Source organism: Mandrillus leucophaeus, unplaced genomic scaffold, assembly GCF_000951045.1.
Source record: "Mandrillus leucophaeus isolate KB7577 unplaced genomic scaffold, Mleu.le_1.0 Scaffold57, whole genome shotgun sequence".
NCBI lineage: Eukaryota > Metazoa > Chordata > Mammalia > Primates > Cercopithecidae > Mandrillus > Mandrillus leucophaeus.
Window position 1 is genome coordinate 5,175,782 of NW_012106141.1, and position 7,433 is coordinate 5,183,214.

General features: G+C 48.3%; 1 protein-coding gene across 8 annotated transcripts in view; it reads right to left on the reverse strand.

Moving 5' to 3' along the window:
* The window catches only part of RPP14 (ribonuclease P/MRP 14kDa subunit), a 20,410-nt gene extending 16,399 nt beyond the window's left edge, over positions 1-4,011 (reverse strand). For 2 of the 8 annotated variants that reach the window (XM_011998381.1, XM_011998382.1), the window contains exon 1: positions 3,836-3,991. The gene's annotated coding sequence lies outside the window, so the exon portion shown is untranslated. Of the gene's footprint in view, positions 1-2,290; positions 2,501-3,613 lie in introns of those variants that run through there. The other 6 variants (XM_011998377.1, XM_011998376.1, XM_011998380.1 and 3 more) reach the window with 6 other exon arrangements.
* Between the last annotated feature and the right edge of the window lie 3,422 nt (positions 4,012-7,433).

Below are 7,433 nucleotides of genomic sequence, written 5' to 3' on the forward strand. Positions count from 1 at the left end.
GATGGTCTCGATCTCCTGACCTCGTGATCCGCCCGTCTCGGCCTCCCAAAGTGCTGGGATTACAGGCTTGAGCCACCGCGCCCGGCCAATCACAGTTCATTGTAGCCTCCACCTCAGGCTCTCCAGGCTCAGGTGATCCTCCTGCCTCAGCCTCCTGAGTAGCTGGGACTCTAGGCACATGCCACCACACCCAGCAAATTTTTATGTTTTTGTAGAGACAGGGTTTCACCATGTTGCCCAGGCTAGTTTCAAACTCCTGGGGTCAAGCAATTTGCCCACCTCAGCCTCCCAAAGTGCTGGTATTACAAATGTGACCATCAGGTCCGGCCTTCCTGTTGTTTTTGTTTTTTGTTTTGGAGGAGTCTCGCTTGGTCACCCAGGCAGGAGTGCAGTGGTGCAATCTTGGCTCACTGCAAACTCTGCCTCCCGGGTTCAAGCAATTCTCCTGCCTCAGCCTCCCCAGTAGCTGGGATTACAGGCATGTGCCACCATGCCTGGCTAACTTTTTTGTATTTTTAGTAGAGACGAGGTTTCACCATATAGGTCAGGCTGGTCTTGAACTCCTAACCTTGTGATACACCCGCCTTGACCTCCCAAACTGCCAGGATTACAGGCGTGAGCCACCGTGCCCAGCCACCTGTTTGGTTTTTAAAAGACTTCTGGGCACAGTAACTCATCTAATTCTGGTCAAACTAAGGTTACCAATACGAAGACAAAAGAAGTTTCTATATTCTGTATATGCCAAATTACTATACTCTTACTTAAAACATAATAACATAATTTTGGCTAACAATTTTCCTTATGAGCACCCAGCTCTGTGCTAAACATTTCACATGCCTTAGCTTGTCTTCAAAATGCTCCTGAGGTAAGCGATATTATTATTCCCATTTTTGAAAAGATGACACAGAGGTTTAGTATACGTAGGTAACATCTGCCCAAGGGTACCCAGAGATTCCAACCACTCTGAGCTCGCTCAAGACCAGTTATGATGCCTCTTTATCCAAAGAAAAAGGCATAAAGGAGTAAAATCTTAAGATTTGAAGAGTAAACATGAAGATCCTCTTGTTTACTCTCAGTCAACACAGAACACAAAGAGAAGAATGAGGGGTGGTCGTTCTGCCATCTTCTCCCATCCTGGGTCTGCCTGCTCTCAATCTGAAAGCCAGGTCTGTGCAAGACTGTCTGTGAACGACTGAGCTTAAACAGCACAGGGGTTGAGAAGAGGGATTCCTGGAATGGGCACTCGATGCAGCTTCTAAAAGGTCTGAACTTTCAAGAATGTAGAACATGCTCATCTCTCTGCAGACAGTTCCTTTCCTTGGCTCCCCGCCAACCTTGCTCTCCCCTGGACAGGTCCTATTCATCCTTCAACTTTCAGTTTAAATGTCACCTCTTCATGGAGGTCTTCTCTGACACCCTGCTCTAAATTAAGTCCCCATGTTATGCAATCTCTTAACATTGTCTATTTGTTTAATATATGGATCCCCCACTGCAGGGACCAGGAAACTGAGGCCCAATCAAGGAAAGAGACTTATCCAAGGTCACAGAGCTACAGACCAGCATTTCCAAAACCACTCTGAGTTAGACCCAATTTCAACCACTCCCAGATGGTGACCTCTGGAGAAAAGAAGTCAGGGTCAAGGAGCTACATCTACCAATCCATTCAACAAACATTAATACTTTGGGACCTGGCGTGGTACTCATGCCTGTAATCTCAACAGTTTGGGAGGCCAGGAGTTTGAGACCAGCCTGGGAAACATAGTGAGACCCTGTCTCTTAAAAACAAACAAACAAACAAACAAACAAACAAACAAAAAAATTTAAATTAGCCAGGCATGGTAGTGTGTGCCTGTAGTTCCAGCTACTCCAGGGGCTGAGGTGGGAGGATAGTTTGAGTTTGGGAGGTTAAGGATACAGTGCACTGTGATTGTACCACTGCACTCCAGCCTGGGTGACAGAGCATCACCCTGTCTCCAAAACAAACAAAAAATACTGTAATACTATGACACAAAGTAGGTATTCAAATGAGGGAAAAGTGATAGTGGTAAGCCTATATATTCAAAAGAATCCTTGGTTTCAGGACAGCGGCAATACTTACCTGATGCTTCTTTCCCAGTCACCAGAGTCTCCCCTAACTACAAGGGCAGGGCAAACAAGAAACCTCATCTGTTTCTTTCATTGCTTGGCGCATAAATGTTTTTTAGTGTTACTGCCTTGATGGAGCTGGCTGCCTAAAGTAGGGGAGTGAAATTACGCCCAGGGCTTAGATGCCAGTAAAACGAAGACTTACACAACGTCCACGAGATGGACAGTGGTGACGGCTGCACAGCGTTGTGAATGTATTCAATGCCACTTGATAAATTTTATGCCACGTATTTTCTGCAATTAAAAAAAAAAAAACTTACAAATGACAGCACTGCCCTCTGCAGGCTCTTCTGAGATTAAAGGAGAGGATGACTGGGAAATTATTTTGTACAGACTGGTATTAAATATATTCACCAGGCTCTCCACAGATGTGGGCTCACGAAGTCACTGTCACTATCATCTTTAAAGTCTTGTTGTTTGTTTTGAGATAGTGTCTCACTCTGTCGCCCAGGCTGGAATGCTTCGGGCCGAAGCAATTCTTGTGCCTCAGCCTTCCGAGTAGCTGGGATTACAGGCGTACGTCATCACGCCCGGCTAACTTTTGCATTTTTAGTACAAATGGGGTTTTGCCATATTGGCCCAGGCTGGTCTCCAACTCCTGGCGTCAAGTGATCCGCCGACCTCGGCCCCCTCAAAGTACTGGGCTTACAGGCATGAGCCACCGCGCCGGGGCTAAAGTTAGCTTTCTTTAGTGGCTGCACAGGGATGCTCCTAATCTGACCTATTAGTAATAAATCTTTGATTCCCCCTACTCCCCCGCTTCTCCAACTCTACGGTGGCCCGTGAGTCCATTAACATCTACTCAAACTACATCATTCCTCTGCTCAAAACCTTGCTATGGTTCCCGTTTTATCCAGAGTAAGGCCAAAGTCCTCAGAACAGCCTGCAAGGCTCTGCCTGGAGGTTCTGCAGGGCTGCCCCCCCAACACCTCTGACCTCTTGTCCTGCCATTCTCCCTCCGCTCAATCCCCGCCACCATACAGGCCTAGCCTAGTTCTTTCGCACGCGCCAGTCTCGCTCCCACCCCTGGGCCTCGGCTCTAGCTTTTCCCCATGCTGGGAAACCTCTTCCTCCAGGCAGCCACCGGGCTCACACCCTTGCCTCCTTCTTGGCTTAACTCAAATCTCAATCGGTTTGGCCCAGTGCCCTTCTCGGCTAACACCGCACCCCACCCCCATGCCCCGTCCCTGCTTTCTTTTTCGTAGCATTTGCCTTTTTCTATGACTATTATGTAACTCGTTTATCTTTATCTGTACTCGCCCCCCATCGCAACAGAAAGTCCACTCCAAGAATCTTGCTATCTTGTTCATTGCTGTTTCCCAAGGCCCTAAAACACTGTGTCGTGTACAGTGGACAAGCAACGTCCAGTTTTTGGACTAAATCAATCACTTTTAAAAGCTCAATTTCCCTACTGTTGAGAACTTGGGTGGCTTTCAGTATTTTTCAACAACCACCATTTAGCGCTCACCTCGCGCCGGGCGCACGGAGCGCGCTCAGGACACGGTTCCGAAGTCTCGCCTGCGCCTCTGCGGCCGAGACCCTTCGCGGCGCCGTACGGAGGCACGCAGCGCCCCGGGCCGGAACGAACTAGCGGCCCAAGCCGTGCCGCCCGCCCCGCGCATGCGCCCGGGGCGCGGCCAACTAAGACGGCTCCCGAACTACCACCGCTCTTTGGAGAGCTTCCACCTACCCACTCTCCGTTGGACTAGCCTGACGCCTGCCCAGACTCCTATTCGCTGCAAGAACCCGCCAAGGCTTGGAGCTCCCCGGCGGCAGCCAGACCTGGGGCCGAGAAACTCCTGGTGTCTTTATGTTTGGCTTCTCCTCGTCCCGCCCCACGAAGCGTGACGCCCAGGCGGATATGACGTCACCGCGCAGCGTCTTCTTAAGGACCCAGGCGCGAATCCTGATCCGGAGCTGAGAGTGGCCGAGCTCAGCGCCCTCTGGTGTCCACTCCGGAAAAGCCGTATGTGCAGTTTGCTAAGGGTGCGGTTTATAAGGCGTATTTATTCCGCCTTGGACGGTGCTTCATAGTTATCCATTTCTTAATGCATTCATTCATTCAACAATTTTTTTTTTGTTTTTTTTGTTTTTTTTTGAGACAGTTTCACTCTGTCGCCCAGGCTGGAGTGCATTGGCGCAATCTGGCTCACTGCAACCTCCACCTCTAGGACTCAAGCGATTCTTCCACCTCAGCCTCCTGAGTAGCTGGGACTACAGGTATGCTCCACCATGCCTGGCTAATTTTTGTATTTTTAGTAGAGACGGGGTTTCACCACGTTGGCCAGGCTGGTCTCAAACTCCTGGCCTCAAGTGATCTGCCCACCTTGGCCTCCCAAAGTGCTGGATTACAGACGTGAGCAACTGCGCCCGAGTCATTCTACACAATTTTTTTTATTATATTATAATTTATTTATTTATTGAGATGGAGTCTTGCTCTGTCGCCAGGCTGGAGTGCAGTGGCGCGATCTCGGCTCACTGCAACCTCCGCCTCCCTTCAAGTGATTCTTCTGCCTCAGCCTCCCAAGTAGCTGGGACTACAGGCATACACCACCATGCCTAGCTAATTTTTGTATTTTTAGTAGAGACGAGGTTTCACTATGTTAGCCAGGATGGTCTTGATCTCTTGGACCTCGTGATCCGCCCACCTCGGCCTCCCAAAGTGTTGGGATTACAGGCGTGAGCCACCAAGCCTGGCCTAATTTTTATATTCTTAGTAGAGACGGGGTTTTGCCATGTTGGCCAAGCAGGTCTCAAACTCCTGACCTCAGGCAATCCACCCACCTTGCCTTGCAAAAGTGCTGGGATTACAGACGTGAGCCACCACGCCCAGCCTACAAATTTATATCTAGCATCTCCTCTCCTCAATATCTCCTATGTCAAGCACTCCCCAAAGATAGTACCCACTCTCAGTGTCCCTTGTGACTCCCAGCACATGGTATGTGTTCTACCTAGGCCGTCCTGAAAAGACCCACAAAGTAAGGACTTTGTGCTAGGCACTACGCAAAATATTTTACATATGTTGTCTCATGGAACCCTCACACAATCCTGAGATGGCTATTACTACGATCATCTCCATTTCAGAGGTAGAAACTGAGGCGCACGCCTGGCAGTGGCTCATGCCTGTAATTCCGGCACTTTGGGAGGCCGAGATGGGCAGATCACTTGAGGCCAGGAGTTCAAGACCAGCCTGGCCAACATGGTGAGACCCCCATCTCTACTAAAAATACAAAAATTAGCCGGGCACGGTGGTGCACACCTGTAATCCCAGTTACTCAGAAGGCTGAAGCAGGAAAATAGCTTGAACCTGGGAGGCAGAGGTTGCGGTAAGCCAAGATCACACCACTGCACTCCAGCCTGGCAACAGAAAAAGAAACTGAGGCACAGAGAGGCTAAGTTATTTGCTCAAGATCACAGTTAGCAGTGGCATGGGTTGTCTGATTCTAGCCAGTGCTCTACACACTGCACTGTATTACCACCAATTGAGGGGCTGCAGTGGGAAGGAAAGCTTTAGTGTAAGTCCCAAAAGGATGGAGCCTTGTCTGTGTTGCTCACCACTGCATCCCAGTTCCTGGTACCCAATGGTGACCCAACATCTATTTACTGAAGGCATTTGTTCATAAATGGATAGGCTGGTTTTGCTTGGGTTGGGGGGCAAAGGGTTGCCTTGCACAGGACAGTTGAGTCAGCGGGGATCTCCTTCCTCAATTCTTTTCTCAAAATCCCACTGTGTTGTTTCCAGCAGCTTCAGTCCTTGACCTTGGCCATGCTCTCCAGTTCTGTGGTTCCTACTTTCTTCTTCCTTCAGAGGAGACAGGGCTTGCTCCAGATGTGGGAAGAGGTGGAGAAAGCAAACACAGACCCCACAGAACCTGGCATTTTCTTTCTCAAAGCAGCTTGATTTCAGAAGCCGCCAGAACTTGCTTCAAATTCATCCTCTGCCACTTACCTACCTCCCTCATCTGTCACATGGAGAGATTATTAGCAGCTACCTCACAGAGTTGAGGGAAAAAGAGTTGATGGTATAAAGTGTCTGGCACCCCAGGAAACCCTCAGTAATATGAGAGGGTTCCTGTAAGCCAGCTGCCTGGCAAACGTATCCTGCCAGGCAGCCCAGGAAAACCAGAGCAGTTCCTGCATTTTGAACTTCAAGGAACAATAGATAATTATCACCCTGCTGCAACAAATGCTGAAAATGCAGTGTCTTCCCAGTTGCCTGAATTCTCTCATGCTGTCTTATTAATTCAGAGTGGAGGATAAAAGAGACACCTTTGAATGATAAAGACAAAAACCTTTTATTTTTTTTGTGTGGTGACTCAGGCCTGTAATCCAGCACTTTAGGAGGCCGAGGCAAGCGGAACACCTGAGGTCAGGAGTTCAAGACCAGCCTGGCCAACGTGGCGAAACCCTGTCTCTATTAAAAATACAAAAATTAGCTGGGTGTGGTGGTATGCACCCTACTCAGGAGGCTGAGGCAGAAGAATTGCTTGAGCCCAGGAGGCAGAGGTTGCAGTGAGCTGAGATCATGCCACTGCAATCCAGCTGAGATGATAGAGTGAGACTCTGTCTCAAAACAAAACAAAAAAAACCAAAAAAAACCTTTGTTTTTCAACTAAATTTTATATAAAAAAATTTTTTTTGGACAGTGTGTCACTGTCACCCAGACTGTAGTACAATAATGTGATCATGGGTCACTGCAGCCTCAACCTCCCAGGCTCAGCCAATCCTCCCACCTCAGCCTCCCAAGTAACTGGGACTACAAGTACATGCCACCATGCCCAGCTAATTTTTAATGTTTTTATAGAAACAGGGTCTCACCATGTCCTCAGGCTGGTCTTGATCTCCTAGACTCAAGCAATCCTTCTGTGTTGGCCTCCCCAAAATGCTGGGATTACAGGTGTGAGCCGCCTCGCCGTGACTAAATTTTATTTTTTGAATAGGTACTGTAGGCTTACAGCATACATTTCAAATGACATAAAGGGATAAATATTAAAAAGTGACTTCCACCTCTTCCCCTGTCAGCCTCTCCCCTCTCCAGGAGCAACCACTAGTATGAGTTTCTTAAGTGTCCCCTGAAAAATATGATAGGCTTTTCCCTCTTGACAACGTATCTAAAATTGCTCCAGATCAAAACACACAAGGCTGCCTCAGTCTTTTTTTCTTTTTTTTTGGAGATAGGGTCTCACTCTGTGAAACTGACCTTCTCAGTCTTAAAATTTGAGAAAGTTACATTTGTCTTATCTGAGTTCCTTTCTCAGTAAACCAACCATGAGTCATCCCAGATAGTA